Below are 27,939 nucleotides of genomic sequence, written 5' to 3'. Positions count from 1 at the left end.
TTGGCAGCACAAGGGCAAAATAGTTTCCTGTCCTATCTGTAGTCCACGCTTTTAAAGGAAAAGGGGAGACTAATTAAAATTGTATGCCTGAAAAGACATGGAGAAAAATTGTTTTTAAAAATAACAATTTTTGAAAAGAGAAGGAGAAAATGAGAAGGGAGATGGTATTGCTGAAATGATTGAAGAGTTGACATATGTATTTTTAGGGAGACGGTAAATGATTTTTTTTTAGTAAAGATTATTTTTATCCTTTGAACTTTCACTGGGGGAAATTTCATTTCAAAGCAGATTCTCACAAATCATAATTTAAATCCTACACACATAAAGACCTTTCTCTTTCCTCTGTCAGGTGCACATCACTCTTTGGAGGGCTGGGGAGACCTTCACGCTTGATCACGGCTCTCCCTTCCCCGTCGCTTTCCCAATGATACTGCCCTCTTCCTAGGCCAGCAGATGGCCATGGTGAGCAGGGAAGTACCACCTGGAAAGAGAGAACAAGCACTGAGATGCACTCGCTCCAAGTAAAAAGGAAGTTGGAGAAGACTAGACTCTCCAGTCTGAAGGAGGGCGAGAAATGAGAGAAAGCCGACACGAAACTATACCTTGTTTTTTTTTTTTTACTTTTTGTTCAAGGGTAGTATTCTCAGAGAAATTTCACAAGTCCCAAGCACATAACCAGATGAACTTTTACAAACTGAGCACCCCTGTGTACCAGATCTGGAAACAGGACATGACCAGTATCCCAGAAGCTCTCCTTGGGGCTCCTTCCTGTCACTAACCCTCCTCATCAAGAGGAACCACTCTCCTGTTTTGCTTGGTTTGATACTTTATAAAATTGGAATTATGCAAGATGTATTATTTGGTGTCTGGCTTCTTTCATTCTCTATCATGTTTATGGGATTCATCCACATTTGTCATGTATTATGTTGGTTCATTCTTGCTGCTGTGCAGTGTTCCGTTGATGAACACAGCACAACCCATTCATTCTGCTGCTGACAGGCAATTGAATAGTTTCCTTTCTTGAGGAAGGGGGTGAGAACTATTCTGGATAGTCTGTTATAAACATTCTAATACAGCTCTTTTGATGAAAGCATGCACATACACACATGCATTCCTGTTGGAGATAGAGCTAGGAGCAGGATTTCTGGGTCATAGGATGTGCATATATTCAGATTTTGTAGATAAGCCAGTTTCCAGAGTGGTTACAAGTACTTACACTCACACCAGCAGTGCATGAGAGTTTCAGTTCCTCTGCCTCCTCACCAATATTTGGTATTTTCTGTGGTTTTTTCCCCCATTTTTAGCCATACTGGTGGATATATATTGAATGTGATTTAATTTCTATTTCTTTGAGGCTACTTGTTTTTAACTGCTCCAGTCACAGAGTTTTGGTATCATGTCTGATGCTGAAGCCAGGAGTGAGCTACCCAGGGGATTACATCCAGAATGAGACAAGAGAACAAATTCATTCCAAGACAGAAAGATTAAAGGTTCTTGGATTCAGAACCAAAGAGAAAAAATAAAAGAGGGCAGCAAGGTTACTTTTGAATCAACTTCACTTTACTCTAGCAGTTCATCAGGCAAGGTAGAATCCATCTTTTCAGATAGAATAATTCTATTCTATTCAAGAAAAATAAGAGTAGATTTTAAAAATGTCTGCAGCCTTTACTAGAGAGATGACTGCATAAATACTAGACTATAAAATTCAGAAGAATAATTACATGATGGACAGATCTGTGACAGACTTGGTCCTCGTGCTTATGACCATTCTAAAGTACTGCGAGAACAAGAACCCAGAAACTCACAAATTAATGTCCTTGATAAGCCTCAGAAATCACAGGTCTCATTAACATCTCTGCCAGAGTACTGTTTTTGCTAAGGTGAACAGATGTAGGGGGAAGAAAAAATCACCACTACTAGTTTCTTCCTGCCTTTCTTTTTTGCTATGGCATCAAATTATGGGCCGAACTCATTTAGGTAAACCAGATGGAAATACAGAGCATTGTAACTAAAATCTTGGGGCGACCCAAAGAATGATGACATTTGGTTTCTGATTCTTTGAGACAAGCGGTGGGGCTTGATTTTATGTCTTTATAACTGTCCTGCCTCAGAAGGCACAGGACCATCAAAAGTCTCTTCACTTTAAAAAAGCCCACTGAAATACTATAATTATATAAGATTTTTCCATGGGAGAAGCTAGGTAAAACATACCCAAGACCTCTTTGTTTTGGTAACTTCTTGTGAGCTACAGGCATTTCAAAGTAAAATTTAAACATCCTAAATATCTGTCTTCTAAGACAGAGAATCCGTAAAAATAAATTTCTTTGGCTTTCAAAAGGATATAAAAATGTTCTGTAATTTTTTTTTAGATTTTATTTATTTGACAGAGAGATAGAGAGCACAAGTAGGCAGAGAGGCAGGCAGAGGGAGAGGGAGAAGCAGGCTCCCCGCAGAGCAGGGAGCCTGAAGCGGGGCCCGATCCCAGGACCCTGGGATCATGACCTGAGCTGAAGGCAGCCGCTTAACCGACTGAGCCACCCAGGTGTCCCAAAATGTTCTGTAATTTTAACAGCAATCGCATGTATTCCTTTAGGTTAAATACAATAGCGAAACTCCTGTCCAAAGTGCCTATTAAAAGATTTTTACACGAGTTGGAAGCATTAGCGTACTAAGCTATGATACTAGAGCATGACATCTCAAGTACTCTGTTTAAATGATGGATGTATGATAGTGATTTTCACTGCTTTATTTCTCCAACCTGAAATTGCCACTTAGCTTTCATAAAGATTTTAATGAAAAAAATAAGAACATAATCAAATAGTCTGCAAACAAATCAGCAAACTAGTTGGATGTAATGGCTTGCGGTAGGTCAACTATGTTAGCCTCACATAAGAAAGATAAATAAATAGAATTATTTCTAAACTCCCACGAGATGATGATTGAACAGGAAGATATAACCAAATTATTTTCCACCCCCTTTAGCTTCTAAATTATTCCCAATTTTAGTCCTTCAGACTTAACTTTAAAAATAAATGACTAGATTTTTAAATGTGAAATGGAAAGCAATTAAACACTTAACAATTTTAATTGCTTCAATTAAAATTGAGAATAAAATAATGAAGATTATGCACTTAGATTTCACTATGACCACTATATGAGAGAGTTTTCTTTTTATACATTAGGAAGAAAACAACATTTTTGAGAAATTAATTATGCTTTACTTATTTTTAACACATTAATTTTTTTCAGGCAAAGTCTGCTATGAGTTTCTTTGTGGAGCTTGCTTTCCTGGAGACTCTCACACATCTTTTTTTTTTTTTTCCTTCACCCAACAGATACTTGTCTTCAGTGAGGAAAGACAAAAAGCAAACAAACAAAGAATGAGTGATTACATAAATGCCTAGCTGTAGATAAGCACCTCATAAAAAGTGATAAATATACCAGACAATAGGATGATTTAGTGGAAATGTTATGCATATTGTAAAACATATGTGAATTTATCCATAGGATAAAATAGAGTGACAGAAAGCTAAATATTCCCACCAGGTAAATAATACATGTGAAGTTGGATAATGCAAACAAATTCTAAATATGCATAAAACATAACCAACTAAATACATATTTATTTAAGAGGTCCCATAGAAATTTATACTATTTACTAATATTCATATAATATTAGCATGGAACATATTAAAGGGCATTTGGTCACACATACCAAACATGCAAAGACTATGATGAGTGTTATATATCAGCTAATGTTAGCTTTTCACAAAGGAATGTGAGACCCCCCAAGAGAGGTAATTAGACATTATGGTAGAAGGAGGAGGTTGGAGCCTTATCTTACAAAGGAAGTGATATTTGTGGCACTATGATAAAGTTATGAACACGCTTGCTCTCAGCGTCAAACAATAAGAACTTCAATCAATATAGCAACCTTGAAGCTACTGACTGAAGCAAATCATTTTTAGGTGAAGCTTAAAGAACAGCAATGTGCACATTATGTCACTTTCTTTGGAGGGAACTTGCATTTCTTTCCTTTGAACACTGCAGGTATGATTAAATTTAAGGCTCATTTACTCTTGTATTCATTCATTCGCTCATTTATTCTTGCATTCAGTAGCAGTGAACAAAATGATGGAAATCCCTGTACTTACAAGGACAGTAAACAAGTGGATAGTAAGACATATAATATAGCATGTCAGATGTGGAAAATAAAGCAGGAGGGAAAGTGGAAAGGGAATGGTGTGCAATTAAAATAAGGTCAAGGAAGCAGACATTTGTGAGATGAATGGAAGAAGAAGGAGTGAGTCATGTAGTTACCTTGGGGCATAATGTTCTAGGTAGAGGGAACAGCATGTGCAAAGACCTTGTGAGGGTAACAGAGTTGAAGTGTTGGAGGAACGGCCCTGAGGGCCAGTAGGGCTGGAGTAGAATGAGGAGCAGAGACATAGAGGAGGACAGAAGGGTGAGGCTTATGTGGTATAGACCACTTAAAAGGCTTCAGTTTTCACCCTGAGCTGGAGGAACATGTTCTTTCATGGAAAATAGCAGCTGGGCTGAGGTGGGGGGTGCAGCTTAGCTGGAGGGAAAATTAGGGAGGGGGGCAGCAGACATCATGGTTGGTCAATCTGGTTTTCTTCTGCTTGAAAGCTTATCAATTATCCCTAAATCTGCCTTCATGGGGATGAGTGAAATAATAAGCTAGGGGTCCAGTTAGGAGATGTGAGTTCTGTTCCCAAGCAGGACACTGATACCCCCTCCTCTGCTTCCCGGCCACCACCGGATTCTTTGGCTCCTTCATTTCTGTACAGGAGAATACTGTGGGCAGGTGGATTTTCTCTCTTTCCCCTTGTGGCTTTTTAATGACCTCCCACACAGAAACACGAATGGACAGCAAGCAAATATACTACACATGTCACGTTTCTTCACCCAGACACACCGGCAGATTTTATATTGATGAAATAGAATTGAAAGATAGTCTTTATTTTGTTGAAGTCTAATTGCTGTGCACTTTCGCTCCCTCTGCTGGTTGTGAGGAATGTGGAAAACCACAACTCTGACATTGCTCTGCTGGAAGAGGTCAAGAGCAACCTGCCAGATGTGGTTTTACCATGGCTTTACCATGGTTTAAGCCAGAGGAGAAAGAAAGTTGAGCAAGTAGCCTGCATCTAGGCAGACAACCACACGAGGGAAAGATTCATTCTCTGCCCTGCTGATGATAGAGCTGCAGAATCATGTGGAACCTCAGGGCTCCAGAAACTTAGGGCAGAATCAGGACTTGTAGAAATGCACTCACTGCTCATCATAAATAAGAAAACTTCATGGACAATGAGATTGTGCTGTTAACCAAGAGTTAATGTAGCTCTATCTGGAGCACCCCTTTCTTGTGATCTGATCCTAATTTCAAGGTAATAACTGTTGTGTGAGGGGGGGGCTTATTTTAATGTTCATTTTTTAATATGTTAGTAGGGCAATGAAATTCCAGCTTAAAGTCATTTCAGTTATTCTCTGAACTCCTTTAATGACCCTCTAATTGGATTTTTAAAATGTAGTTCTGTAAAAATTAAGTCTTAAGGGTTTTCTTGGGTTTTAATGCCTTTCCTTTGTGAGACCAGAAGGAAGTCATCACCACCAGCAAAGCATTTATTTTCAGGTTTTGTGTGGGCCTGGTGTGACCTGAGGTCCTGTGCCAAGTGAAATAAAAGAAGCTTGGACATAGTTTGGGAAGAAATTAACTTGTATATTTATTGTTTTAATAGGTCAAACATTTCCTACTCCCTCACATTCAATGACTCCCACCAAAAATAAAAGCAGATCCATTTAACGCACATCACATTTCCTAGAAAAGCCACCAAATACAAGACCTCCATCAGTCAGGATCTTTGCACAGTGTTTATGGCTCTGCTTATCTCTGCAGGAGGCAGAGGGCTGGAGGAGATCCCACCTCCATCCTCCCTCCTGCAGGTGAATAGGAGTTGTGTTGATGCAGGTGGTGGAGGAGAAGAAAATGCCCGGTCCTCGCTTCCTGTGAGCACCGCCAGCCATGGGAGTCATGATGTTGGTCTTGTAAGTCAGTCACACGGTATGTTTGCCTTCTTCCTTGTATGACAGTTATTTATATATACTATTCTTATGGAACTTCTTGATTGTAAACTCACCAAGGTCTAATACAATGTCTTATTCCTTACAGCACCTAGTATGTACTAGTTTCCCAGAAGAGATTGTTGAGGAACTACAGTTAATTACAGTTATTTATAGGTTCTGAGTAAACGTGTATTGAATGAAAGAATTAATAAAGGTATTCATTTGAGACTTTTCTAAAGCATACCAGAATCTATGGATTGCCTTTAATCAATAACATTATTACTATTAATAGCTACATTTGTTAAGCATTTATAATATGTTATGGATTGTGCTCAGCTTTTCAAATACTTTCTCACTTATTCTGTATAGTTGAATGAAGTAGGTCCCAGTTATTTATCTCCATTTCACAGATGAGAAAAATGAGGTTTAAAGAGATTAAATTACTTGCTCAAAGTTACCCAGTGAAGCACTGTGCCCCAACCCACTGACATCATCTTTGATTATCGTCTTATGAAATGACATGGCTTCGATGGGGCGGTGGTAACGGGAAAATGGGGTCTCATTCTACCAACCTGAAACTATTTTGAGCCCCCCTTTTCCATACCAGGACAATCAATAGGAGCTATTCGAGTATGAATATCTTCGGATTTATAGGGATCCAAATATCTGGAATGCTTTTGAAAGGACTTTTACAACATTTTCATTCATTTAATTAAAATATCTTGCTGTCAAAGTGCTGCAGATACAGAGATGGTAGAGACACTTCAACTCTAATGAGTCAATCATTAGAATTAAAATCCAGTATGCTAACGGCTTAGTTAGATGTGTGTAAAAGGCACCACGGAGCTTAGAGCATCAGCACAAATCTCTACCTGAGGCTGGTCTGGGCAGCCCACTCTGGGAAGAGGACATCTGTGAGGTGTTTCAAAGGGCAGCTGAGAAGGAGGTGGGGGACCAGAGACCCATTGACAGAGGGCCAGCATGGGGGAAAAGTGAACATGAGTCCACAAAATAGAAGTTGGCTCCCCTGAGCTCCCCATTCAGTTCACTTTTAACCAGCCTTGGTGAACACAATGCAGTATATGGTTTTTAAGGATACTGAAGAAATCCAGGGGCAGATAAGTGCTTTAACAGATAAGGAGGCATTTTTTTCATCGAAAAATCCATAGCACTAAACATGAAGTGTCTTGCTAAAGGCAAAATAAGGAATTGTTGAGCGTTGGAGGATTGATTGAGGCTGGTTACTGGAGTTGGCTAGAATACCTCGCAGAGGGACCAGTCTGAAAGCTCTCCCCTGTGCTTTTGGTCTCAAAAGAACCGGGTGAAAGCTGATAAATGGAACAGAACAAATGAATCCTCCCATGCTAATCCCAGTGCCAATCCCAATACATGAACAGCAACAACACATATGTCTTTGTCTTTGAAAGACAGAATTACCGGGAAGGCATGAAATTGCAAAGGTTAACGTTTATTTTTGGCTACTGTGAAGTAGTAAATGCAAACTGCAAAGTTAAAAAAAAGAAAATTGCTACGGCCCCTCTCTCAGTTTCTTGAGAATAGTCTATACTGCTTTAAACCTTCAGAGTTGGCAGAATAGAAAAAGTACGGTTTTTAAAAGTAGTTTTTAAAGATAATTAGCTATGATTTTGATGTTTCCTTTCTCTGTCAAATTTAATTAAAATGACATATTTATCATTATTTTGTATTTAAAAGTTATGCTAACAGCTTTTATATGGCATATATATGATATATATATGTCTCCTTTGACAAATGTTTGAAGTTTCTTTGTAAAGCCTGTGAAATCTGACTGCCCTATTTCCAAATTATTTAGACACTTTTTCCTGCCCACAATTTTAATTGCCTGTTAACATTATTTTTACATACATTTTTTTTCATATCAGAGGCAAGTACTGCCTTAAAAATAAATGCTCTAATCGTAAGATTTGGTATGTGATAATTATTAGTATAATTTTTTTAAGGAAAGACTATTTGCTGCACATTTAACACTAAGTAACTAGTATAAATAATGTGTGAATTGTAGGCTGTATGAATTCTAATAAATGTGAGGTCTAATTGCCCTTAACAAGACCAGTTGAAAAAAGCACGTTTCAATTGATAAAAGAATATGCCACTTTCATGGTTCTCTGGCAAGTCAAAGGGCTTGTCCATTTTCTTGACATTGTATTTACTTAAAAGAGTTTATCTAAAGGGAAAGAGCAAGGCTGCAGGCAGCTTAGAACAATGTTGTAATTGTCACTAATTAAGTGCCCTCAGCTGTGTCTATACTGGGCCACTGTTTACTTGCCTTACACATACTCAGCTGTAGGTAGCCACACTAAAAATTCCTCCACTTATTACCTTCCTTTCTGTTTTCATTTCTGTGTGGTGAAATATTGACAAATATGTCACATTGGACTTTCACACTTTGTTCCGTCAATAGGTAAATTGAGGATGCAACTATTCTCCCTTCCTTTGAATTATCTGTGAAGAGAGTGGTTGGAGTTGGGGGGATACTGGAAGTTGCTCAAGTACCTAACTGATGAAATGATTCTGAGGAGTAGAAATGCAGCAGAATCATGCTTGGAGTGCATCAACATATTCTCAAACATGCTCTTTATAGCCATAGGAAGCAATTCTCAAAGCTGGCTGGTATTTCAGCTAATATCTAACCACCAACAAAGTTAACTGTGACTGTTATAGACCTAATCCATTACTGGGATCTATTTAGTATCATATTTTAACCTCTGTAGCTTTCAGCCTTAGAGACCCGAGAGAGTTCATTTTTGCCACCTTGAACAATTCTTAAGCTTTCTTTGCCTTAGTTGCCATGTTTGTAGAAAAGATAATGAAAGACTAGACCGGTGTTCTCAAATTTTAATGTGCACATGAATCTTCTGGGCATTATATTAATTCAGATTTGGATTCAGTAAGACCTCAGTGAAGGTGGAAGGTCCACCTTGGTTCCCAGGTGCTGATCCAAGACCATATATTGAGTGCCAAGGAACTAGCTGATTTCTAGTGAGCTCATCAACTCTGAAATTCTCTCATTAAGTCTCTGCTTATGAAATATACTTTATCCTAGATTATGAGATAAATTCACAATTCACTGATTTTTTTTTTTTTTTTTGGATATCATCTTATAATGTCAGTGAACAAGATAATGAATGAGGGACTAAATTTAACCCTGGACTGTTAAGTTTCATAAATATACAAGAATTATAGCTATAGAAATTAGGTGCCCAAGCTGTGTGCCTATGATTTTATCACTAAATACTAAATAACAGAAAAGTAGACAGCATCACTTTGGAACTTCACAGGGCCCTATGGGGTACCCATTAGTGTTAGCTATTTCATTTCTTTTAGTGTGAATAAACACACATTCCAAGAATAGAATGAGCTTTCGAATATTTATTTCTGAAATGTTTCATGGATTTCATTTTGATGCATTGATTTTCTTCAAGATACCTCAGAATTCTGCCCATCTCAGTTTTTTTCTCCACTCTTGCCTCTGGCTACATTTCTCCCATATACCAGGATACCACTCCACTCAAGCTCCCCAGAATCAATTTAGATGGAATTTTACTGAGGAGAACTCTCCTTCTGGAGTCTTTTTATTTGATTCAACTGAACAGGTATGTTTCTAAGAGCAGCAGAAATACACTCACAAAATTTAGAAGACTCTATGGCCTCTTGTTTCTTGGGATGTTATTTTAGTATCTGCACTCAATTTCAAAATCAGCTTGACTATTTCATATTCTTATGATTTTATAAATCTTGAACAACATTTATACATCTTGCTCTCTTGGTTTTATTGTACCAATTGCTAAGTGATGGTATGGATGATTTTAACAAAAATATTCATTTCATATTTTTCTTTAAGAGAATAGATGTGATAGGAGCAAATATTTTTTAAAAAGGGTTTCCAGCATTGTTCAAAGCATAATATGAAAGGCTGGAGTAAGGGTTTATGCAGATAATGCATTCATGACTGAACAATTTGGATATTAAATATGGTCGTGGGATATAAATTAACTTAAGCTCTTGAAATTTATAGATGAATTCAAAAATGTAAATCTGCTCAGAAAAAAGCTATTTATCTCATCCATTTGTATGGTAATTGGTGGTTCATAATGAAATAATCTGATGCACAGGGTCCAGCTAAATTAGCCTGCCCATAATGCACTATCTTGAAGTGACTTCACATTCTCATTAGAGCCTTTCTAATTTCTAAAGCAAAATTAATGCAATTAGTGATCAAATCAATACATATTGATCATGAGTTTCTTCAATATGGCATGAAAATATCAGGTCAAAAAGAAAGGGCTTTTTTAAATCATGGAATTAATAAAAGAAATTTAACTTGTGGGGGGAAAAAACGCAGCTTTGTGCTATTTTCCACAGTTAGCTATTATTTATGAGAAAGTAGCAATATCACTTTTACCACTGTTTGGGTGAAATTCAATATAATGTGCTATGCCCCCATCCCTTCCCCCCAACATGTCAATACTGTATTCATTGTCCATATGGATTTTTCTCCCCATAAATATCCAAAAGCAAATTTTTTCCTCATGGTGCAGAATTTCAGATGACTAATTACTCAAAAGCATTTCTTTCTTTTCACATGCAAATGTAAGCAAGATTCCAAAGAGAAGTACACCCCCACAACCCCTCGACCCAGTAAATGTACCAGTGTTGGAGTGGGCTGCAGTTAAATGTATGCAGGAAGGAACTTGAGGCCCAGAATAAAAAATCAAAACACATTTGTGGAAATCGAGAGACTGTTGCTTTTCTACATACTAATCAGCTTATTTCAGTGTGAAACAAAATGATACTTCCAAGAAAAAAAAAAAAAAAAGACTCAGTCCCTGGAGTCCCTCCCACCCCTACCCAAATGGGTTCTGAGATGTGTTCAACTGGTGTCTACGGAGGTGGTGAGGGCAAACTAGGGATGAACTATCTCAGCTGTTCAACTTCTGGTTATAAAAGTCACCAGACTATATGGATTGTGGGGTAATTTCTGAGTAAACTCTGAGAAAAGGATCATATTATTGGGTTAGTCTACCTTTGAGATCTTCCACAGGGCTAAGCTGGAGAGACCTGATCCAAGGCCCCAAGCCTATGGATTGTAGCTATGGCCAGTTAATTTGCTTCTACATCTTGAGGACATGTTAGAGCACAAGCCACTCTTCCTAGGTCTTATTTTATGACTGTATTTCCAGAAGTTTTATGGCTTGTGAATAAATTCCCTTTTTTGTTTGTGATAAAATTAAATTGCTTTGTTTTAAGAAAGGTAATTAATTTGAAGTTTTTCCTGCAAGTTTCACACCCTACGAACATGAATAAAGCTTTTCATGGCGTGTAAATTTATAAACTGTGATTCTGGAACTGAATGGCAGGGGCAGGTGTGCATTATATTTTGTTTACAGACTGGTCCCATTTACTTGAAAGTGATTTCACAGATTTTGGTTGAAGTTCGGACGCTTTTTCAATGGTATGAGAACTCTTTGGTGCTTCTGATGGGGCAACCTGGCAGAACTGATTTCATATCCTCACCAATGTCACAGTTCTTAAAATTAGGGAGTGTTTTGGTGAAAATAATGGATTTGTATTCGCGAAGTCATTTTTTAATTCTCCTGAGGGGAACAGTGCATGGGTTTATAGGTGTTTCTAGAATACTATTTCAGAACAATATTGTCCTGAGTGTGTTGTATGGTTCAATCAAATCAGCACTTTAAAAAAACCATCAAGACGGACAATAACCTTCACCTGTACCACCTATTCTGTAATCTCCCACTTTCTGAGGAAAACATAAAATAGCTCTCAAAAGAAATTAAATAATACACACTCGTTATAGAGATTACAGAGAAGTAAAAGGGAGAAAAAATTACCCTTGATTCCTATAAATATCTTGATGTATATTTCTCCTGTATTTTTATTTGAATATAACTATGTATCAAATTGGATTTGGCACATACTATTTTATAACCTACTTTTTTTCCGCTCAGTGATACATAGTGAATATGTTTCCATGTCACTCATCATTGTTTCTTCACTGCAAGCCTGTGCCATACCTTTTAAAAGACACAAGACATGGAGCATCCGGGACACAAGACATGGAGCGTCCAGGTGGCTCAGTCGGTTAAGTGTCTGCCTTTAGCTAAGGTCGGGATCCCAGGCTCCTGGAATCCAGCCCCACATCGGGCTCTCTGCTCAGTGGGGAGCCTGCTTCTCCCTCTCCCTCTGCCTACCACTCCCCCTGTCTGTGCTCTCTCTGTCAAATAAAAAAAATAAAAAATAAAATAAAAGGCACAAGACATATAGTCAGTAAAGAGCGGTGTGTTTAAAGGGCTTCCGTGTGTTCTTGTTAGGTATGTAGCAGGGCAGGTCCTGTACAGACACCACTGCAGTGCTGCAGGGGTGGAGGGGTGCAGGGAGGTCAGTTCTTCCTGGAGAGGAATCCCTCCGCAGAGGGAAATCAAGGACCACGCAGAAGCTGAGCCCTCCATCTGGGTCTGCCATCCTCCAGGGCTCCTCTCTCCAACTCATCTTCCCAAACATCTCCCCGGGCATGGCTCTCATTGTAAGTGCACCTTTCTCACAGGTTGGAGGTGATATTCGCCTTAGAGATGGTCTCTGCCGGGTGGAGCGCGCACTGCCCTCCCTTCACAGTCCTCCAGGGCAGGAGAGGCAGTGCCTCTGCCTATTAGGATGTCTAGGGTGATCAGAGCACCAGCCAAGCCCACCAGCTAGCCAAGGCTGCTCTAGAGATGCCTAATGGCTACACCATATCAGCAGCTCCCCTGAACTTCCCCGGGTTGGACCCTGGTTTCTGGCCAAGCTCTGGAAACCTGTGTTCCGCTGCTGTGAGCCCTGATCTTTCAGCAGCCTTAACAGGTTGCCACTAAGGGTGGTGCTCATTTGATTTGATTTGATATTTAAAATTATTCCTTGTGGACATGCTGTGCACACTTATGCCAAAGATTACAAGAATGCTTGCAGTAGAACAGGGGGACAAAGAACAAGATTTTCTAAGGAAATGGAAACCAAAACTCTGACATCTCTCAAGACCCCAGTCTGAATTAAAGGCTCCCTTATTTACATTTCCCAACTATTTTGCACATTCCTATGATTCCTGTCACCCAATGGTGTTTGCCTATTTGTCACTGTCATGTGAGCCCCTGAAGAAGATCCCACCCTGTCTTATTTGCTTATTTTTAATTTTCTGTAATCCAACAGGGACCCTAGACACTAGTTGTGGAACAGGGAGCTTGGTCTCTCGCTCCAGCTCACAGAAGTGGTTGAAAGCATGGACCTTAGAGTTCAAGTGTCCGCTTGCTGTGGACCTTGGGCAAGTTATTCCATCTCTCTTTGCTTGGATTTCTCCATCTTAAAAAAGTAGATGATAATAGTACCTGCTTTGCATGGTTATTCTGAGTAATAATGAGTTTGTATTTATAATGCACTTTGAATAATGTCTGGCAGATGGAAGGATTGCATGGCTATTAATTTTACTCTGGTCGTATCGAATTGCTACCGAAGCCTCTGTTTCTTTAGAGATGCAAGTATATATATATTGGAAGTGACCGGGACAGAGCCTGAAACATGCTACAGGCTGGGCAGACACTTCCTGGGCCCCACTTCTAACTGCTGTGTCTGCTCATGAAAGGTTTAGATGGGGCAAGCATGAAAGTACACTAAAGGCGTGCCCTTTAGCAACTTCTTGGGGCTCTTGCTTGCGAGCCCCCTTTCCTGCACATCCGTGGTGGTCAAGCAGTTGGCTACTTCATTTAAGTTATACCGCCAGGCTGTTGTGGTCGTTTCTCACGAGGAGAGATCAGAGTATGTATGCGTGTAGCGGGGGGGACTCGTGTGAAGACGGTAAGAAATGCTCAATCCTGTGTTCCCTGGACCCTTTCTCCTCCTAAGCCATGCCACTTTGTAATGTAGATAAGAGAAGAAATCATAGTGGGGCTTCAGACTGGAGATGGGAAGGAGGCCCATTTTTAATGGCATTGAAATAAGAGGTAAGCCTAAACCCACCATTGCTTATTTATGGCCGTAGTTATTTCTCCCTGGTCCGTCCCAGAGGGTTACTTTCTGTTGTTAATTGGAACTTCTAAGCCATTTTTATTTACAAAGTGTTTTACAGTCATTGGTATTGATGACTTATAATTCCCCCATGAGTTAGGTGTCAGGATGAGGCATTGACACATGCTCCACTCCGAGGAAGCTGAGACGTGAGGGTGGATAAATCGGCCCGCCCCCCCCCACACGGCAGCCCTGCCCCCCCCCCCCCCCCCCCCCCCCCCCCCCCCCACCGCCCCTTGGCTTTGTTGTGGCTTGGCAGATGAGTATCACCCTCTCCGCGTGCTCTAATAGCAGCTACGATTGGATTCCTGGATAAAGGGCCTTTAGAAGAGGGACGGAGAGGAAACAGCCACACTCGCAGGCTTATTTTGGTTTTTAAGGAAGTAAAACAAATAACTGCCTGTTTATTGTTAAATTTGTAGTGCCAGTCATGACAGGCATAAGGATAGTAACACTCTGGCCAGCAGGGTGCTTATCTGGTTTACTAGTTCAGAAGGACTTGATTGATGTGAAAGGCCAAGGTCTCAGTGAAGATAATTTAGCCATTTCCATACAGTTTATGCTTGTGTTAGTTGTATCCTGCAGGGGAGTCCCAGGGGGCGGCTTCCCTGACCTTCCCTCTAAAAGGTAACACATAGGAGTTCCTGAAGGAACCATCATCTAACAAGACTAATGATGGCTTCCATGCCTATTATCATTCAGAGACATAGAAAGAGGCTTTAGAAATGCAGTACCGCATTCCTCCCTTGATGTTGCACATGATCTATTAAGGCGTTATGTGGCAGATAAATTAATCATTAAAAACTTGCCGTTAAGTCTTTACAAATAATAACCAGGTGTACCTTGATTATCTTTGATCTCAATATATATTTTTTCTGTCGCTAAACAGATGATACATAGCAGTGTGTCTTACTGACAACTTTTCTGAGGGACTCAAAGAAAGGAGGCTATTTTCCTCCAGCACTTTTTTTCTCCTTTTTTTTTTTTTTTTTTTTTTTTTTTGTAAGAGAGAAGGGCTAAAAAGAAGTTTTTCACTCAGTAATAGCTCCTGACAGCCAGGGTCACTTTTTCATATTGCTTTGCTGGGATGTGAGTATGAAGCATCTTCCCTGTTTATTATTCCAGCCATCTTCCCATTTGATTTATTTCTCCCATTCACTGCTACTTAGTATTTAAAAGTTCTGACCAAGGGACACGCTCCACATCTTGTGTGCATTAGGTTTTCCATGATACACTGGATTCCACTTAATGCCATCACTTTGGATTGAGGTGGATGGTTTTTTTTCAACATAATATGTTTTTTCGTCACATTAACCACTTCCAGAGCTAACAGTTTCTACATTCCAAAAAGAAAAGGAAAAAAAAAAAAATGAGAAGAGGAAATCATACAAATGCAACAATCAAGGTAGATATATATAAGGCAAATGAAAATGCATCACAACACAGGACAGGTTTAGTATCATAAATGATTTCATGATTAAATCATTTAAGAATGATTTAATATGCTTCTGGGGAAACTCACGTTAGTGGAAATTGCTCGAGTAACTGATAAATTCAGGAACAGCCCCAGGAATGTGGAGATGGAGACGGAGTGGTAACAGGAGAGGAAAAAGTGTCCTTCTGAAAGCAGTAGGTTTGTAGAGCTTAAAAGACAGGAAGTTTGGTCGAAATTCTTGTTCGCACCACAGATCTCTACAATCTACTCCATTAAGTTATGCATGCTTTTATTAAAGGTCAGTTTAGAGAGGCAAAAATGTTAATTTGGCCTTTCAAAAATTATTTCAAAAATCTTTTCTTTGGACATGTGTGATCTTCTTTTGTATTTTGTTCAGTATCTTAAGGACTGTTTTATGGTTAGCTATCACAATATGGGGATTACTTGGGAGGGGGAATTAAGATTATTTTTTTCTGTTTTGTTAAATACAATATATGTGAAGAGGATGTCTTTATTCCTTCTGAATTCTGAGAAATTGATGTTGATGATATGCATTTTTACTTTTGAAAAGTTTATGCAGGACATGATTAATAGGAAGCAAAAAACAACCATATCTTCATAAAGATGCCAATTACAAGAACTTACGAGGGATATTGATGTAACTTAATATTTTCTATAAAATCAAAATGTTTTGGGGTGCCTGGGTGGCTCAGTCGTTTAGTGTCTGCCTTTGGCTCAGGTCATGATCCCAGGGTCCTGGGATCGAGCCCCACCTCGGGCTCCCTGTTCCGCGGGAAGCCTGCTTCTCCCTCTCCCTTGTGTTCCTTCTCTTGCTGTGTCCCTCTCTGTCAAATAAATAAATAAAATCTTTAAATAAAATAAAATAAAAAAATAAAATAAAAAAGTTTTTGAAGGGACTAATAGCTATTATTAACTGTGACTATAGCTAAAATCTACCAAACATTTATGTGTCAACACTATTCTAAGTTTTTCACATGTGCTACTTCATTTTCTATCATAATATCATAATCCAGTAGTTATTATTTTTTCCTGTTTATAGGGGCAAAGAGAGAAGGAATAAATTTCCCAAAAACATAGGACTAGTGAGGAGTAGAGCAGTGATGGATAAAAACAGAGGTTCTCTACTGAACAAAATATAAGGCCTTGATGATGATGTTTTTCTTTTTCTTTTCTTGGTAAGACTGACAATCCATCCAGCACCACTCTGGCATCTTATTTTGATAAAACTGAGGTCCAGAGAAGTTAAGTGATTTGCCTAAGATCACATAGCAAGTTAGTAAACAGGAAAAACCCTTTAGCACTCTACCACGCTATCTGAATTGGGCCTGTTTGGCAGCCTACACTAGACGGAAGCGGTACCAGTGGTGAATGAATTCCACTCCAAGAGCAGGAGGGAAGGGCATTTGGTTAAATAAAATCAACACCCTCTTCAGTTACAAACAAGACACCTTGGGAGTAGAGTAGGGGCATGAGTCAGGATGAACCCAAGGTGCATTTATGGGGCAAATGACATTTTTCCTGGGTATGATCCTAACTTCCTACTACTAACAACATCCTCATCCTTTTCCTGCACTATCCAGTGACTTGAATTCATATTTCTAATGCTTATGCTGACTGAAATCCAGTCTCCCTCTACAGCCATCTACTTTAAAGTGTGAGTGCTTTAATAATCCCTTTCTGGGGATTTAAAGAGACCAGCTAAAAAGATCATTGCATGCAGATCCTTTAAGTATTGTAGCATCTAGAGACAGAAACTAATTTAACATAAAAGAGGTTTCCAAGTATTTTTCAGCTCAGATAATATAAACAATGAACTTTTCCATTTGTGAATATGTCTGACCCTAAAAAAGGTAATAAAAATTTGGTGGGAGAACATTTACAATAGGCATAGTATTACATATTTATTTAAAGACTACCTATCTTTGAGATGTTCAATGATGGTCAGGTTTTAAAAATAAAATCAACTCTTACACTATTATACAATATATGGTAGAACCTCCCCAATTAAAATCCCTGGAGATAAAATAGAAGCATGGGGAAATTATTTCTCATAGAATGAAATCAAGGCAAAGATGGAAGCTTCCTGATTCCGATTTGCATGAGCCATTATGCCGATTTATTTAGTAATAGTTACATGGATGGGAGTAGATGCTGGGAATATATAACCCTTGGAATTCAGACTAAAATAATTATTTTGAGTTCTTAGATTTCTGGACTAGTCTGACTAAATACTAATTTTCTAGGTTCTTATTCCTGTAAATGAGTGAATGTTCACATGGAGAACACAGACTCACAAGCAAAAAATCTTGTATCCCTTCCTATCTTCCCTAAACCCAGTGAAGAAGAAAACAAAGGATTCTTATCCTAAGAAGGAAGTAATTTCCCCTTACCACAGAAATAAAGTTGTCAGATTTACTAAAGAAAACCACAGGACATTCAGTTAAATTTGAGTTTAAAATAAAGAATGATTTTTTTTTAAGCATGTGTCCCATGAAATATTTGGATGTACTCTATCTTATCTGGCAACTCTGAAGAGGAACTCTGAGCTCACTGTTGGTGGAAAGGGGGTGTGGGCATTGACCAGCAACCTATCGGTGCCTGTGGAAATGGCTGCCTCATCAGGGCTGGGGAAGAACAGCACTTCTGCCAACAGATCTTGGGCCATGCAATAGTGTAGGTGCTGTCCTAGTGTCTGTCCTGTTGTCTCGGGCTGTGCTTGGAGAGATGGTCTTTGCATCTTCTCCATGTATGAGGCCAAATTCATGTAGGGGAAGTGGCCAAGCATTCAGGAACTGGGCCACAGAGGCAAAATTAATCCTTCAACTCTTTTACACTATTTTGATGGAGGCCATTCTTACATGTTAAGCATGGCATTGATGTCTATATTCAAACTGCTGCATTGTAATCCAGTTGTATTAGCTGGATTATATTCAAGGTCTACAGGCTTCATTTAATTTAGGGCATAATTTGCTGACCAAAGAAATAAATTTTATATACAAAGAAGTATTTGTTGTGGGCCTCCTGCACAGTCTTCCAAAGGGGATTTTTCTAAGTACCCCTCCCAACTCTATGGTAACCAAGCCAAAATCATTTGTCCTTCTCAGTCTTGGCTTTCTTACCATCCTTATGTGAAGTATAGGAAGTGAAGGTGTTTGAGGGATAAGACTTAGCTGAATGCTATTATAACCAGAGCTAAGAAGTGATGACTTGTCCAGGAAGTACTGAAATGAAAATCAATGCTGATTTTTTTTAAAATGGTAAATCAGTTTCCCCAGGAGTGATTTTATTCCCACCACTGGCTATTTTTTTTTTTTAAGTATAAACTAGAAGATGCAAAACATGTATAAGGATTTTATTTTTTTATTTTTTTATTTTATTATGTTACATTCATCATCATACATTACACCATTAGTTTTTGATGTAGTGTTCCATGATTCATTGTTGCTTATAACACCCAGTGCTCCATGCAGAACATGCCCTCTTTAATACCCATCACCAGGCTAACCAATCCCCCCACCCCCCTCCCCTCTAGAACCCTCAGTTTGTTTCTCAGAGTCCATAGTCTCTCATGGTTTGTCTCCCCCTCCGATTTCCCCCCCCTTCATTTTTCCCTTCCTGCTCTCTTCTTTTTTTTTAACATATAATGTATTATTTTTCATTTTCAGAGGTACAGGTCTGTGATATAAGGATTTTAAATGTGTAGTGTAAAAAAATAAACACTCATCACCCTATTTTAAAAAATACCATCTAATGAGTTATTTTAGCCAAGGACAGTAAATTAACACAGATTGGCCTGTGGTTTGAACAACAAGAATGATAAGATTTTGACAAATCAATACCATAAAAAGCATGCTAGGACCATTAAACAAAAGAGAAAAGCCAAAGGACTCTCTGGCAAGGCTTATTTTCCAGCATAGCTGTTCTCAATTGCTCAGTGTGCTTTTCCTGCAGCATATGAAGGGCTCCTAGCGCCCCCTAGCTGAGGACTCTGTGTAGTCTCCCGCCCTTCCCCCACTTGACAGACAGCTGGCGTTCTTGGCGCCTCTGCCCCTGCACCCCCTTAGTTCTTGGGAGAGAGCCGCTCTCCGGGCAGCAAAGCGCCCCGCTGATGTAGGCTCTCTCTGCCTTGTCTTTTGTGTGTTTTAGCAATCAAAACTAACATCCTCTTGTCTCTCTTTTTTCGTGATTTGTTTCCCTCCAATACTTACATCCAAAAGGAAGATGCTCAGAGTGATAAAGTGGTCCGGAGCCTCGGCCACGGCAGGGATGAGCCACAGAGGAGCGTGCATTATCCCCTGGCAATCAAATGCATTGTGAGTCAGGGCTTGGAAAAGCAGCCCAATGTGTCCCTGCAGGTTGCCTTACCAGTGGCTTCTCACCAGGCCGTTGTTCTATTAATTTGTTAGAAATTAAGACAAGTGACTATATACGGGGAAAGCTTTTTAAAAAATCTTGCAAGAAAATACACCAAGATGGATGGATGTTTTGGGGTGAGCGACTATGGTTGATTTTTGTGAATTGATATTCGCCATCATTTTAGTGTTCTAAAACGAACACATAAAACTTGATAGGTAAAAAAAAATCGAGTAAACTGTACCAAAGCAAAAGGAATTTGGCGTTGTGTATTCCGAGTTTGTCTTTCATTAGGTTTCAGGAGCTCAGTATAAACTTGTTGCCTTTGTGAGCTTCCGCAGTAGAAGCAATTCAGTGCATTGCCATGCAGCATCAGTTTCTAGACTTCAAAGACCTAAAGCAGGAGAAGATTGCAGAGACCCCTTGGGCCCTTACGGCCCTAGATACAGGATGTAATGGGTGTGCCTCTTGAATTAAGAGAGTGGTGGCCGCCTCTAAATCACCTGCGCTGAGCTAGCTTTAGAGCACATCGTGTGGCAGCTCAAGAACCAGCGTGGAAGTTACTTTTGAACGTACACAAATGGGTCCGTTAAATGAAATGCAAAATTACTGGTAGTAAAGGGATGGCCCAAATATATCCATTCTCCTTCTCTTCTTGAGTGCTGCAGGATCTCTGCGGTGAAGTCAGGGGCTCTAGGTACCTTGTACCTTCCTCCCCCAGCAGTGGCTGGCACATAGTAGGCATTCAGGGAACTTCTCCTGAATGAATGAACTGTGAGACTGAATCAAAACTACATCATCACATCTGATCAGAATCCAGTTACAGGAGCAAGCACATGCTAAGACGTCTAGCACAAACCCAGGACAGGTATGGGCACTCGGTAAGTGCTAGATAAATGTCTAGAGACTTCAGGTTTTTCTGCTTTCTATAAATTCGTGCTCTTCCTATAAGATAGTAGTTACCAAATGGCAACATTTGTGCCTTTGAAGATGTTAACAAGTGATTAAAGGAGTAAATATAAAAAAGTTCTAGGGCCAAATAAGTTTGGGGAATGCTGCTTACCTTATTTTGCCCTTAGAAAATTTCCACTTATAAAACACTTGAAAAGTACAGCAGTAAAGCAGCTCGTTTAACCATTTTTTAAATATTTTTATCTTTATGAAAGTTATACAAGCACATAGTTCTACAGTGTTCATTATGGAAAATAGAAATCCTTCACACCAGCTTTACATTTCCCACTTCCCAGAGGCCCTAGTGATTCTGTTAGTATTACTCTCAATATCTCTAGATAGCCCTAAACAACTATTTGTACTCCTACTTTTTGGATATGTTGGTTTTAGGTATTATCTATGGACTTTGACAATGGACGTGTTAAGTAAAAGGGTTCAGGCGGAGCTACAGTGTCGGACAGGGCAGGCTGGAACTCACGGGTGGAAGGACTAGCAGGATACACACAGACCCCAGTCTCTTGGCATCATATGGAGAGGTGTGCTTGGGCGAGCATAGCCAGATGTGTTCTGGAGAGGGACGCCTCCATTGCCCCCATTGCTTTCTTTGTTGGAGGCTCTGGGTGGGGGGGGAATGTGACAGTGGGTTTTATACAGATGAAGGTGGTGTTGCCTGTGGAGATCAGTACTTTGCAGCTTCATGCCAGTTGCCTAGGGCAGTCGCATTCCAGTCTTGATAGATCCTGGCGGGAGGGAAGCATTGGTCCCAGTTGACTCATTGAACCCAGAGAATACTGCTGGGTTCACCAATGGACAATCCAGTAGGACTCTTTTACTCCACTGCCCCATCCTCCTGGTAGTTATTTCACACTTTGTTTTGATCAGTATTCAGTGTATTCATTATTATGACCATGTGAAATGCTATTCATGGTTGAGCCATGTAATACCTTTGGTTAATTTCTCCTCCTGTCCAACTTCTAGTTTTCCCTGGAGTTAGTTTACTGTTTTCTGTTTGCAGAGTTCTTCATGTACCTATGACTAATTTATCCCCAAACTCTCCCTCAGTTGTCTAACCTTCCTCTCAATATGTTCAAACACATTAAGCATTCCCTCGGTTTTATCTTCTTGAAGACATCTCTCCCAGAACCTTCAGATCTTCTCTAGTCTGGATGTCTTGCCCTCAATGCCTGTCTCACGCTGGTGGCTCAGGTTCTCACCATCGTAGTGGTTCCTGTTGGTACCCTGCTCAGACGCCCTCACAGGGCTGGGGCGCCCATCCTGCAGCTGTTCTGTATGCCGGTTCCTCACAGATGCCCCTTCTCCAGGGAATCACCTGAAGTCAAATGGGAGCCGCTTCAACCAAGGGGTTACACCCCTCTCACAGTCAATGCTGGATTGATCCAGGAGTACAAAATCTGGTCTCCTTGCCTTTAGGTGCAACTTATGCAGCTGAGCTCCCCATGGCATGAGGCTGAGCTGTTCTTCAACTGAGTCCACATCTTTCTTTGTCTCCTTCCCCTGCCCTATCTTGTTTCCCCCTCTTGCTTTCTCCTGAGAGCCCTGCTCCAATAAGTCACAGGCACATGAATTCCTGTTTCAGGCTCTGCTCTGGGACCCTGACCTAAGACAACCATCATCCTGAGAGGTCCTTTCACATCTCTCTTGAGTTGAATTTCTCATAGTTCTCCCTCATTTTCTGGAATTGTGTCTTCCTCCCTCTTGGTTTCTTTTCTTGGTTAAAGGCATCCTTTTGTCATTTCCTGAGAAAAGTTGCATGGGAGATAAGTTTTTAGTTATTGATTGACTTAAAATATTGTAGGCTACTCTCACATATGATTAATAGTTTGGCTTGGTATAGAATTTTATATTGGAAATCATTTTCCATCAGAATTTTATTTTATTTTATTTTATTTTATTTTATTTTTTTAAAGATTTTATTTATTTATTTGACAGAGGGACACAGGGAGAGAGGGAACACAGCAGGGGGGAATGGGAGAGGGAGAAGCAGGCCTCCCGCCTAAAATCGTAAAAGCCATAAACTTTCTTAATCAAAGTTTCTTGGTCTTTTGAGCATTTATTATCAACTAGACATTTTTTTTTTAAGATTTTATTTATTTATTTGACAGAAAGAGAGGCACAGCGAGAGAGGGCACACAAGCAGGGGGAGTGGGAGAGGGAGAAGCAGGCTTCCCGCAGAGCAGGGAGCCTGATGTGGGGCTCGATCCCAGGACCCTGGGATCATGACCCGAGCCGAAGGCAGACGCTTAACGACTGAGCCACCCAGGCGCCCCTTCCATCAGAATTTTAAAGGCAAGCTCCCATCCCTTCTAGTTTCCAGTGTTGTTGAGAAGTCTGGTGACTTTTTGATTCTTGAATCTACTTTCTGTTACCTTTTTTCCCCCTATTGGATTCTCCTGAGATCTGTTCTCTGCTCCAGTATTCTGCAGTTTCTCAGTGATATGGGTTGATGCCGGTCTGCTTTTTGTTCATTGTGTTGAGTATGCAATGGACTCTTTTAGTCTGCCAACTTATGGGCTTTAGTTTGGAGAAATTTTCTTGAATTATTTTTTAGAAGGTTTTATACCTAACTTTTTTTTCTCTTCTTTTTCTCTGCAATTCCTATTACTTGGATGTTGGAATTCTTGAATTGATTCTTTTTTAAAAAATACATATATTTTTCTCTTATTTATCATCTCTTTGCCTTTTGCTCTACTTTCTGGGAGATATTTTTCAATTTTACACTCCAGCTCTCATTAAATTTTTTATTTCTGTAATCATATTTTTAACCTCAAAAGCCATAACTGTTTCTGTTCCATTTTTAAAGTATTCTTCTCTTGCTTTATGAACTCAAGATGTTTATCTTCTCTATCTGAAGAGTTAGTAATAAATTTTGGATTTTTTTCTTGCATAGTTTCTTTTTTCTCCAATTTCTTTCTTATTGTTATCATTATTGTTGTGGTTGTTGTCTCTGTCTTTAATGATAGCTCAAAAATCTCTCAAATTTCTGGTAGTTTTGGCTGACCTCTTAACTTTGAGAGTGAAGCTCTATAAAGCTGTTTGTTACCTCCATGGGCTTGGGCAGGGTTCTTCAACCATGTGCTTCACTGTAAGGTTATTGGGCTATGCCATTTCATTGAGGAAGCATCTTACATTATTATATTGCTTATTATATACATTCAGCTGTATGTAGCATAAAGTTTAAAGAAGAGTATTTTAAACAAGGCAAAGCTTATTTGTATCGAATGCAGGTTTGGGCTTAGCATAGCACTCCAGAGTTTCCAGGACAAAGAAATCCTCTATCTCATTGCTTTACTATTTTGTGAAGGTTACACTCCATGGTACAAGAAGGTTCAGCACCATGTCTACATTCTAATCAATGAGAAAATGGGGAAAAAAAGGGAAGGAAAGATACATATCCTTTCCCTGTAAGTTGCACACAGAACATCTGCTTACATCACATTGGCCAGAAATTTTGGCCACATCTCATGGCAAAGGAGATTGGCTTTTTACAATATTTGTATAACTATATGACCAATTAAGAATTATATTACTAAAGAAGAAGGGAAGAATAGATATTAGGATACACTAGAAGATGATGGCATAGTGAGTATCTTTAGGGCATTTCCCTTGGGCTGGTCAAATCTCCCAGAAAAAATTCTTCCAAAATCCTGACTAGAATAGCTATAGCCCTGGTTGTTAGAGTTCTGGGGATTGAATGAGACCAAAAAAAAACACAACAAAATGCAACAAACAAAACAAATAAACAATAACAAAAAACAAAACAAAACTAAACTAAACCCCAAAAGTAGCAATAGTGGTAGTAGTGGGGGTTGGGACTCATTATTTATTTATTTATTGCAATTATTACTATTTTAATTTAATTTAATTGTAATTTTTAAATTTTATTTAATTATTATTACATATTTATTATTTTATTTAATGTGGATAATTCTGATTCTCTAATCCAACGACCAGTGCTCTAGAAGTAATCTAGCTTTTGGTTGGGAGTGAGGTGGGTTGTTTGGGTTGTTGAATAGTCAGTCGCTTTTCTTCATGGAGTGGTGAGGAGGTCTGAGAATCTAATTTTCAACCACTTTGTTTTCAGTCCCATCTTCACTTCCAGTTTCAGAAGTGTTGCCTCCAGCTTCTGAGTACAGCAAAAATTGAGTTGCTTCTCAACTTTCCTCACTCTTGACTTAGAAGTCAACTTTCTCAAGTCTCCCAAGTCATTAACCACTCATTCATCTGATTTATATCTTCCAAAATTTGGGTTTTGTTGACTTCTCACCCATTCTCTTTGTCTAACAGGTTTATGCTTAAAAAAAAATCTCTTACTTTTGTTTTAGTGGGAAAGAATGGAAATAACTTCAGAGATTCAACCCATCATCATTAACCTAAAACCTGAACTGTTCTTTAAAGCCATTTGTTTTAATACCTCACTTCTTTTTTGCTTGGAGTATCTATTAACATTTCCTAAGGAAAGGACAATTTGATGTGATGATGATGTAAGGAAAGGACAATTTGATGTGATGATGATGATGATATCCAACATATACTGAGCTCTTACTGGTTTGTAGGTAATATGCTAAGTACTTCACCTTTTATTTCCAGGACTGACATGAAAACCAATTATATAGGTATTACTGCCCTTAGACTAGGCATATAGGCTCCTGCACCAGGTCCCAAGACCAAGGGGTCCTGTACTTTGGGAATGCCTTCTTTGACAACTTTTAAGAATTTCTCTAGGCCTTGGGACCAACCAGGGCTGGCACTGCCACCCAAGCCAGATATTGCAAACTCTACTTAGGACCCAGGTGAGCTCTGGCTCCAGTTTCTCCCATTTAGGGCATTCTCTGGTCCTCTATTCCTTGTGTTAGGTTGACCAGATGCACTAAGGAGCCTGTAACTCACACCAATAGACTCACTCCAGGGCCTGGTGACCAGGCTGGTTCCAGTGGGCTGCCCTGGGGAGCTGATCCAGCTGACTGGAGCAACATTCTTTTTTTCTCTTTTTTTTTTTTAAGATTTTATTTATTTGACAGAGAGAGATACAGTGAGAGAGGGAACACAAGCAGTGGGAGTGGGAGAGGGAGAAGCAGGCTTCCCGCGGAGCAGGGAGCCCGATGCGGGGCTCGATCCCAGGACCCTGGGATCATGACCTGAGCCGAAAGCAGACGCTTAAAGACTGAGCCACCCAGGCGCCCCTGGAGCAACATTCTTTCACAGAATCATGTAAGATTAGATCAGAAGAATGTGGCTGACATGCTAATTTGGGGGGGACTGTCAGTCAGAGGATAAAGAATCTGGACTTGCACTGGTAGTGCAGTAAACAAATATGCATATTCCTTTTCTCTACCATTATTAAATCTTCATTGATAAATCACTATACCTCACATGAACCTGTAAAGATTCTCCATCCTGTGTCCAACTGAGTAAGAGTTACCTCACACCAGTATGTCAAAGGCAGGTCTTACCCAGAATATACAAGAAAATGTAAATTATAGTTCATTTTATGGCTATGTTAAACTTACCATTTGGAACTTTATAGTTTAAAAGTAGAATGACAAACCTTTCAACCATGTTCCCTCTTGAACTCTTTAGACTGCAATCGTTGCACTCCTAGAATGTTATCTTTCTCAACCTTGACTGAACCTCTGACTTTCCACAGTGCCACCAAGGGGGAGGTTGGCAAGGATTCTATGGGCAAAGTGAGAAAAGGTGTCTCTATACATACCAATAGCTTCTCCTGGTGATTTCAGCTGGTTCTTCTAATCATTGGGTGCCCTGTGCTCTCCCAATCATTGTGTATTCTGAGCATCAATCCTTGTTATTTCATGTAACTTTGTTTTATTGTTCTTGTTGCACTATTATAACTGAAGGTCAAATGGATGAAGTATTTTGTCTAAATTTGCAAGCTAAGAAGTAAATGACAGAGCAGGGATGTTACCCTAGGGCTGTCTGACTCTAGAACTTGCTTTTCAGGGTATACTCTACTACTTCTAAGATCAAAAAACACCGATGCAGGATTTAGATATTTCCCTCACAAGAATCCATTGCACTTTTTGGTACCCTCCAACTCAATTAAAGTAGTTAGCTTGTTGTTTTATACTTTAAAATGATAATTCCGTGTATCTGAAGTCTCTAAAAAAGAGAATAAAATGGACATATATGAAATGGTAAAAAAGCTCAGAACATGGTACAGTGAAAAAACGCTTGGGCTTCTGATTCACAACTAAGTGAGCCCCAATTCCAGAAAATTACTTTGATTTTATATGTGTCATTTTTCTCATCTGTAAAAGAGAAATTTAAATATCTATCTCAGTAATTAGTAGTGGGTATTAAATAAGATTATATGGATAAACCATAGCAACTGTACATGTAGGCATTCAATGAATATATTTTGTCTTCCCCAACTCCCAAACACATGCACTTAAGGATATGGATAATTCTGGTTTACAAACCTATCTAGGGAAACCAATGTCTGAGTGTCAATGTATACCCTTGAGTCCTATCAATGATATAAAATGAAAGAGTCAGTGACATAACACACCTATGTTATAGTTTCTTATCTTTGCTTACTTAATTTTGCCAAATGGTTTAATGACATACCTAGATTTCTAGAAAATTTGTCAAGTATAACCTGTGACTGAGTGACTGTTTTTCAATGTTCAGATCTTGGAACAAGCAAGAAAAAAAATCAGAGAACACTTATTAAAGACAAGCTTTGAAACTTTAAGAAAAAGAAAAAAGTATGGATTTTTAAAATATCTATAGTTTGGGAGATTTACATTTGGAGACATTTTGAGCATGGAAGACACAGTGAGGGCAAAAGTTATTTTTTATGGTAATTTAGCTCCTAGTGAGTTTGCAAAAGCAAAGTTGGAGAGTTTTTTGAGATCCAAGTGCCAAGATTTATAGACAGCAGCTGGCTAGTATTAGCCTCACATTTCCAAGCACAATAGACATATAGAAACAAACTAACTTATGAATACTAATCTTGGAAGAAAACC

The 27,939-nt window shown here is 39.3% G+C and overlaps 1 long non-coding RNA gene across 1 annotated transcript in view; it reads right to left on the bottom strand.

Annotated features, from left to right (window-relative positions):
* Positions 1 to 298: 298 nt before the first annotated feature.
* The window catches only part of LOC118001482, a 92,872-nt gene continuing 65,231 nt past the window's right edge, over positions 299 to 27,939 (bottom strand). The window contains exon 3 of the long non-coding RNA XR_004676707.1: positions 299 to 481. This is a non-coding gene — a long non-coding RNA (uncharacterized LOC118001482). The remainder of the gene's footprint in view (positions 482 to 27,939) is intronic.

This window comes from Mirounga leonina, unplaced genomic scaffold (genome assembly GCF_011800145.1).
Source record: "Mirounga leonina isolate KUSES-001 unplaced genomic scaffold, KU_Mleo_1.0 Mir_53, whole genome shotgun sequence".
NCBI classification, from domain to species: domain Eukaryota; kingdom Metazoa; phylum Chordata; class Mammalia; order Carnivora; family Phocidae; genus Mirounga; species Mirounga leonina.
The sequence above is the reverse complement of the archived record's forward strand: the minus strand, read 5'-3'. Positions and strand labels throughout refer to the sequence as shown.